This window comes from Talpa europaea (genome assembly GCF_964194135.1).
Source record: "Talpa europaea genome assembly, chromosome: 7".
NCBI lineage: Eukaryota > Metazoa > Chordata > Mammalia > Eulipotyphla > Talpidae > Talpa > Talpa europaea.
In genome coordinates this window covers 63178328-63187174 of record NC_140074.1, presented here as the reverse complement: position 1 = coordinate 63187174, position 8847 = coordinate 63178328, and positions in this window count along the sequence as shown.

Here is an 8847-nt window from a genome sequence, read left to right as displayed (position 1 = left end):
GATGTCTGTTGTGATTACACTTCAAAGATGGCTGCCATCATATGCCACTGTTCTCATCAAAAGGTCCCTTGCATATGCGCTAGCCATGTGACTTGTTTGGACAAATAGGAAGTGACAGAAGATACACTACATCTGTTCAAACCTATCTTTTAAGAGAACTGACAGCTTCTGCTCTTGTTCTCTCTGGAGAAGCCATCCACTATATAAGTCAGACTCCCTGTAGCCATAAGCTGTGAGGACGCCTGAACATGGAATGGCCACATGGTGGAGCACTGAGCTGCCAGACACAGTGAAGTCACCACGGACCTTCCTGCTCAACAGCTATTAGCTGAATGCAATCAAATGAATGACTCCAAATGATGCCACACACAACAGAATTGGCCAACTGAGCCCATTCAACCCATGGAATTGTAAGCAATAATAAACTGTTACTCTCTTAAACTTCTGAGTTTTGGGGTGGTTTATCATGCAGCAAAAAGATAGCCAACACCCTTTATGTCCAAACACCCATCCATTGACAGCAAGACATCTCCACTTGGAAGTTCAATAGGCAACATGTCCAAAATCAGACCCTTGATATCTGAGCTTCTCAACATGCTCCTCCCCCAGCATCTCGCTATATCTCAGTAAATGGCCATTTGCATAACCACAAACATAGGAGTCATTCTAGACTCAGTCCTATCAGCTCTAGCCTGAATGCCAGGAATTCTTAACACTTCCACTGATACCATGTTCCACGCCACCATCATTTATGTAAGCTACTCTAATAGGCTTCTAACTGATCTTTCTTCTTCCATGTTTCTCCCCTGCCTTCATCTCACCCCACAGTTGAGAATATTCAACACAGCAGTAAGAATGCTTGAAACTATAAGGGAAGCACATGAAAAGATGCTCAGTGTCACTAATCATTAGGAAAATGCAAATCAAAAACCCTAAGAATTTCACACCCATTAATATGGCTACCATTAAACAACAGGAAACAAGTGTTGGTGAGGGTGTGGAGAAATTGTTGCACACTGTTGGAAATGTAAATAGTGCAACTTTCCAGCTATGAAAAACTGTATGCAGTTCATCAAAAAATTAAACAATTATCCAGTAATTCCACTTCTGGGCATCTACCCCAAAGAACTGAAAACCGGGATTTGAAGAGATATTTATTCACCTATATTCACAGCACAGTATTATTCACAATAGCCAAAACTGAAAACAACCCAAATGTCCACCAACAGATGAACAGAAAAGTATCCATACAATGGAATGGAATATTACTGGAATATTACTCAGCCTTAAAAAGGAAATTCTGACACATGCAACAGTACGGATGAACCTTGAAGACCTTGAGTGAGGTAAGCCAGACACAAAGGATAAATACTGTATGATTCCGCTTATATAGCTATCTACAGCAGGCAAATTCAAAGACAAAGTGAAACAGTGGTAACCAAGGGGGAATGAGGAATTACTGCTTAATGAGTCCAAAATTTTAAATATGGGATGATGAAAAACTTCTGGAAATGAATAGGCATGATGGTTGTACAACAATGTGAATGTATTTAGTATCAATGGACTGCTTTATGTTTAAAAGGTTAAAACGGTCAATGTTATGTGTATTTTACCACAATAAAAATTTTAAATGTAATTAATACTGTGCCATTTTTAAAAAAACGCATTTCCATTTTGCTAAACATAAAAGCCAAAATCTTTACAATGGATTACAAATATGCAAAATATGCAAAATGTCAATTTTTTTTGATCATCAGTTTGTTGGAACAAAAGAACATAGCTGAAAACAAAGTGAAATTCCTTAGTTACTAAGCTCTTCTACTGAGAGGCTATTGATCTACTGCAAATGGCCGATGACAATTGGAATTTGAGCCCAACCTATATGTGCTTCTACCCAGTTGTGGAACTGGCAGGTCTGAATGATACACAAATGTTAATCCCCGAGCCTATGTGGCTCTGGTCAGACAAACTAGCCTAGTTTCATTGAACTGGTAATGGTTTGACCTGAGATGCTCAGCCCTTCTACTCAGCAGGAAGGTGATGGTGTTTTCCTTCCTCTGTGTGTGCCTAAATGTTAGGCAACAGCAACTTTGAAGAGTTCATCCTCTGGATACCTCTGTGATCTCCAGGCCTTTGCACTTGCTGTTCCCTCTGCCTGGCGTGCTCTTCCTTATGCCCATGTAGACTGCTTCCTCAACACCTGAAATCATTCCTCAAATGTCGTCTTTTCAACCATGCCTTCCTGGACCACCCTATTTAAAATTTCATCTCCCCAAGTATGAGCCTGCTTAATTGCCCCCTATGGCACTTAGCACCATCTAACACAGAATGTAATTTACTTTCTTATTTCAATTTTTTTGTCTGCCATTTCCCGCTGGAATTTAAGTACCACGAGTGCAGATACTTTTATGTGCTTTTTTCTTTCCCACTGGTAATATATCCTTAGTGCTTAGGGCAGTGCCTGGCACATCACAGCAAGTGTTCAAACATTCTAATGAACAAATGAACTGTCTGACCAGCCAAAGGGAAAACTGGCACATCACAGTTCTCAGAAGCAGACCCTCACTCCCAAGTGAGATGTAGATGTGGTCATTTTAGGGGATTCCTAGTCTCCCTGAGGTGCAGCCAGCCGTGTGAGCCTTGCTAAAACCCTTTCAGTGCAGGAATTCAGCTGCTACCTCACTGGCTTCTTCTCCAATGCAGGTTTTTGGAAATCTCAGTGCCACAGATGTTATTACTATGGAGAGTCTCCCAAGAGGTTGGGAGCCTTGCAATATTATAGCAAATACAGTGGAGTTAGCAGCTCCGGTTCTGTTAAGAAAACAGGAGTGTGTGCCAGTGCTAATTCCTCATTACTGAACCTATTAACTCAAGTTCTCCTAGAAAAACATCCAGTAGTGAATAAACAGGCTCCAAGGAGCCACAAGTGAAGCACAGCCCTTCATCCTGGGAGGTGAAGACCTTTAAAGAGCTGGGCTTGCCCAGATGAGCTTGCACAGATTCACTTTGTGAATCAAATGCTGCAGAACAAAGCTGCTGCTCTTGGCTCCTTGAAAGGGGAGCTGCCCTACAGGATGATCATGAAGAGCGTGCAGGTTCTGCCCACGAGTGCCAGTTTCTGAGGCTGCAGAGTCCAAGACCACTGGCTGATCCACAGAGAAGGGGCTCACAAGTACAACAGGAGTGTAGATGAGAACTGCAGCATGTGTAAGAATTTCGCAAAAGAATAGGGTGAAGGTGGAGAAGCAGGAGGAAGGGAGAAGAGGCAGGGAGGAAGGGAGAAGAGGCAGAGGGTGAGGGGAGAAGCAAGCACAATGAGGGAATGAGGTAAAAGGATGAACCCGCCATCTAGGTAGAGGCTGTGGAGCTTTATCAAAGGCTGTAAAGAGCAATTAAAGGGGAAGAATAGAACAAGATTGGTACTTAGTGAGATTTCTCCAGGAAGTGGTGGAGGATGGACTCAAGGAGACCAAAGAGAAAGCTTTGAAATAATCATGGGGCAAAACGGTGTGGGCAGACAAAGCTGGAGGCAGTGCAGAGAATGGGAAGGTAAGAGTCAAAGGATATTAAAATAGGAGAATGATTAAATAATGGAAACTGATCATGGAGATTTGCCCAAGGTCATAGAATTACTAAGAAGCAGACTGGAATGCACACTCAAGTGGTTTTGTTAGGGGGAAATGATGTCCTGAGCAAACTCCATACACGCTTTGTGGACTCCACCCCCACTCCATTAAGACACTGGGAACTACAAATCCCATGATCCCCAAAAGGAAGGTTGCAAGGAGGAGTTAATCAACTAGGTTCTTGGATAGAGTATTTAACTGGCCATGTGGCCAGGGGTCACCCTGTTGGCCACATGGCATGCTTGGTTTTTCGCCAGCTTGGTGGGTCATTGGGATTCCAGGACAGTGGAATGGGTAGGATGTATTTATGAACTTATCTCCCTCTTTTCCTCCCTGAATTATTCATTTCCCTATTTCTCCTTCCCTTGTAAATAAACCTTTTATCAACCTTTTGTGTGTGTCTACAGTTTGGCATTATAAATCCCCTTTAAGCAACCCATTTTATTTTTTTTATTTTTATTTTTTTAGATTTATTTTATTTATGCAAGAACCGGGGTACAGGCCAGATGTGCAGAAGGGTGAGAGGACTCGCCAGAGACAGAGTGGGGAACAGAACAGGCAGACTGACGAAATACACTGCTGAGGGGAGCAGCAGGCGAGACAGGAGAGGTCTGCTTGCCATGTGGGTTGCTCCAAGGCAAGGCGGGGATCGAACCAGCGCCACAGAGGCTGCGGACGGCTTCACAGCACTGCGCTCAACTGCCTACGCCACCAGGGAGGCCCCCAGGCAACCCGTTTTATATCGGGGATGCTCTGTAACAGTTTGACTTCAAGAATCCTGCTTTCAGAAAAAAAGTATATTTTGTTTTCAAATAAACTTGAGGGAAAAAAATCAATCAACTTAAAGAAAATATCAAGTAAGGGCCTCCCCGGTGGCGCAGCGGTTGAGCACTGGGTTGCGAAGCTGCCCACAGCCTCTGCGGCGCGGGTTCGATCCCTGGCTGCTCCCCGGCCTCTGGAGGAGGGTCCCACATGGCGCACAGACCTCTCCTGCCGCCCGCTGCTCCCCTCAGCAGTGTACTTCGTCAGTCTGCCTGTTCTGTTCCCCGCTCTGGCTCTGGTGAGTTCTCTCACCCTCCCGCGCTTCTGACTGTACCCAGTGCTTGTATAAATAAATAAATAAATCTTAAAAAAATCTTAGCCATTAAAAAAAAAAATTAAAAAAAATTTTAAAAAAGAAAATATCAAGTAAGGGCATTCCTGGTGGCACAGGGGTTAAAGTCTCAGCATGATAAAGCTATGGCCAGCCACTGCAGCAGGAGTTTGATCCCAGGCTAGGGAGCTGACCCACATGGCACAGCAGACCTCTCCTATCTTGCCCGCTGCTCCCCTCAGCAGTGTATTCCAGTCAATCTGCCTGTTCTGCTCCCCACTCTGTCTCTGGTGAATCCCCCCCCCCCCTTGCACCTCTGGCCTACACCCAGTTCTTATATGCATAAGTAAATGAAAATAAATCTTTAAAAAAAAACAGTAAAAATTGTTTAAAAAAGAAAATATCAAGTAGAACAAATGGATCCAGTTAGCACAAAAATTGCAAAGGGGGTACATGAATGACTAGCACTTGGGAAATAGCCCTAACCAGATAGTTATATTGAGAAATAATGAGGTTGCAAGAGAAATACATTCGTGGACTACACCCTACCTACCCTGCAATGTCCTCAGAACACAGGACAAGAAAAAACACCTGGATCACACTGTTGCTCACCTTGGGGGGAAGACAAACTGCATCCTTTCCATTTGGGGCCATTATCCTAGGGACTGACAATAACAACAGACCACAAATACAGCATTAACTGTCAAAATGCACTTGTTATTGGTGAGGGTTAGATGCTTTAATAATGTACTAAAAGATTCACTGGATTCTTTAAATTTGGCCAAACTCTTAAACATTATTACCATAGTTAAGTGTATTAGAAATGTGCTAAATTACTTCCTTGATTGCATTTTGAACATTTCAACAGCTGAGTACATTGTAAATACTCCAGCAGGAATTTTTATTTCTCATCCTTATTTCTTTGGGATCCCCTGAGAAATACAAGAATCTTGTTTATTGCTGAAATATATCTTGTTTAATGTCTTTCACGTCCTGTCCCTGGTGTCTTACCAGCAAAAGTGGCAGTGAAAATGTTCCTAAGCAGAGAAGGAAACAAAACACAGAAACCAAAAGGAAGAGGATGAACGACATTGGGGAGGATAGGATACATACCTCCCCGCACTCTGGGTCCTAAGCCGGGAGAGGGCAGGAAACAGGAGAAGGAATGGGGGAAATAACCCCAAAATTATTGTTCCTTCAGGTACTGGGAGGTGAAGTCTCACACCTAGTGTTAAGGGGAAAGGATGTCCTGAGCAAACTCCACACAGGCTTTGTGGACTCCACCCCCTCTCCAGACCAAAGCCATCAAGACACCGGGAATTACGAATCCCATCATCACCAAAGGGAGGGTTGCTGGGACCTGGGGTGGAGTTAAGCAGCCAGGTTTGGTATAAAACCAGACATGTGGGCCTGGGGAGGCCTTTTGGCTCTTGACTTGACTCTTGGCATTTTGCCGGCTCTCAGCGTGCCATTGGGATTCCAGGTCAGCGGAACTGGTAGGACGCATTCACCAATTTATCTCCCTCTCTTACTCCCAGAGTTATTCATTTCTTCATTTCCCCTTCCTCTGTAAATAAACCCTTTATTAACCTTTTTGTGCGTGCCTGCAGTTGAGTCTTATTATAAGTCCCTTTAAGTGCACGGGTGAGGACCCATAGTCAGGCCACCCATTTCATAGCGGGGTTGCCCTGTAACACTAGGAGACAGTGGGTGCTCCTGTACCTCGCTGGTGCTTGAAGGTTTTCTGTTCTTTCAAGATTTCCGTAGCAACACAGTGTCTGTCCTCCAGGCCCAGAGGCCCATGTGCTACCTCAGAACCATGGAGCTGCCAGCTCAGAGTGCCTGTCTTCACAGGATTCCAGCGTTTTGGGTCACATCTCAATCTGCAAGTCATAACCACAGCCCTCTCAAGGCTGCTGGGATCAACACCCATGACTTCCGTCGATTTACATTGAGCATGAGAGGGAGAGAGCAAAAGTGCTCCCATTTGCTCCTTCAAATGAGGTCACGTTCATAGACATAACTCAGATTTCACTGCTTCTTGCCATTACAGCTACAACCAGTGTTCTCACCCGAACATCGATGGCAGGTGTTAAATTGATGGTCTTACCTGTGTCAGCACCATCACTCTCACATTTCCACAGGTCCTTTCTTTCAGCTAGAAGATTCTGTGAGTCTTTGACACTGGTGAGGAGGGTTGTGGAATCTCTCATACAGGAGCTTCCTGTGAGTTTATTTCAAACTCTGTCTTACAAAAAATTTCAAACATACCAAACAACAGAGGAGTATAAAGCACACAAAAGCCCACAGATGTAACAATTATGCACTCAAAGCCAAAGTGTATCATCTTCACTTCCAACTACTCTATCCCCCTGGATCACTTTGAAGCAAATCCTTAAATATTTTAGAATAGATTTCAAAAAGGCTAGTGCTGGAGTCTTCAAGCCTGGGCTTATGTATGTAAAATGCTGTGTGCATATGAATTTATACACATTTTCCCAAGAAAATGATCTAGAGTTTTCATCAAAATTTTAAACAAGAAGAAATCAATTTGCCAGGGGAGTGGTTGGTAAACTCTATGAAACATTCCATCTTCTCACTGTTATGAACATTCCACTTGATTGCAAGTATTTTTCAAAAACTTGTCTTTTATGAATGGTTTTAAAAGATTTTAGGATTAGGGCCTCCCTGGTGGCGCAAGGGGTTAAGACACAACCTATGAAGCTATCCGCAGCCACTGCAGCACGAGTTCGCTCCCCGGCCAGAGAGATACCCACATGGTGCAGCAGACCTCTCCTGACTCATCCACTGTTGCCCTCAGCAGTGTACTTCAGTCAAAATGCCAGTTCTGTTCCCCACTCTGTCTCTGGTGAATCCTCTCACCCCTCACATCTCTGGCCTGTATCCCGGTTCTTGTATGCATAAATAAATAATTTTTTTAAGTTTTTTTTTTTATTGTTTTTATACAAGAACCGAGATGCAGGCCAGATGCTCAGGAGGGTGAGCGGATTCACCAGAGACAGAGCAGGGAACAGAACAGGCAGACTGAAGAAATACACTGCCGAGGGGAGCGGTGGGTGAGTCAGGAGAGGTCTGCTGCGCCATGTGGGATTCTCGCCGGTCGGCGGGATTGAACCCACGCTGCAGAAGCCATGGACAGCTTCACAGTGCGGTGCTCAACCGCCTGCGCCACCAGGGAGACCCAAATAAATAAATCTTTAAAAAAAGTTTTTAGGATTAAATGTATTCTCCAAAAGCCATAAAAAATCATGTAAAGAGCAGAAAGACATTAATTAGAGGCCTGTAGAGAAGGGTCACTATGCTCCCACCAGGGGAGCTTTGCAAGTGTGTGCTTGGCGGGCCGGGTGAAGAAATAAATCCAAGCCAACTTAGTGTACTGATGGTATGAACAGATGTTGATTCACGGTGATGCAGGCTGCAACTCATGCAATGTTACTTTAAAAATTACAAAAAGAAATCCAAGTCAGAAAACCAGAATTGGTCAGGACTATCACCCAGAGCATCAGGTCAAAGCACAGACCACAGGCACAGAACTGTTCAAAACGCCCTAACATCGAAAGGTTCAAAGAAAAACTTGACAGATGTGCTTCCAAGGATGTGCTACTATAAAAAAAAAAAAAAAAATTCAGGCCTCCCTGGTGGCGCAAGGGGTTAAGCATCATCACTATGAAGCAATGCCCAGCTACTGCAGTACCCAGCCAAGGAGCTGACCCACATGGCGCAATAGACCTCTCCTGTCTCGCCTGCTGCTCCCCTCAGCAGTGTATTTCAGTCAGTCTACCTGTTCTGCTCCCCACTCTGTCTCTGGTGAGTCCTCTCTACCCCCCACCCCCGCACCTCTGGCTATACCCCAGATCTTATATGCATAGATAAATCTTTTTTAAAAATTCAGAAACCACAATCCTTTTGATTAAGTTAAAATAACTACGTCATTTTAATAAAACAGACATAAAATATACATTAAACTTTTTATTTTCAAAAATCTGGGTTAAATAGTCAAGTTGCATGTACATAATAAATCCAACCAAACAACTTAACAAAAGAAACAAAAACACCCAACTCAGATCCTTGCAAATAGTTAACAATTTACTAGACTATCAACTAGAG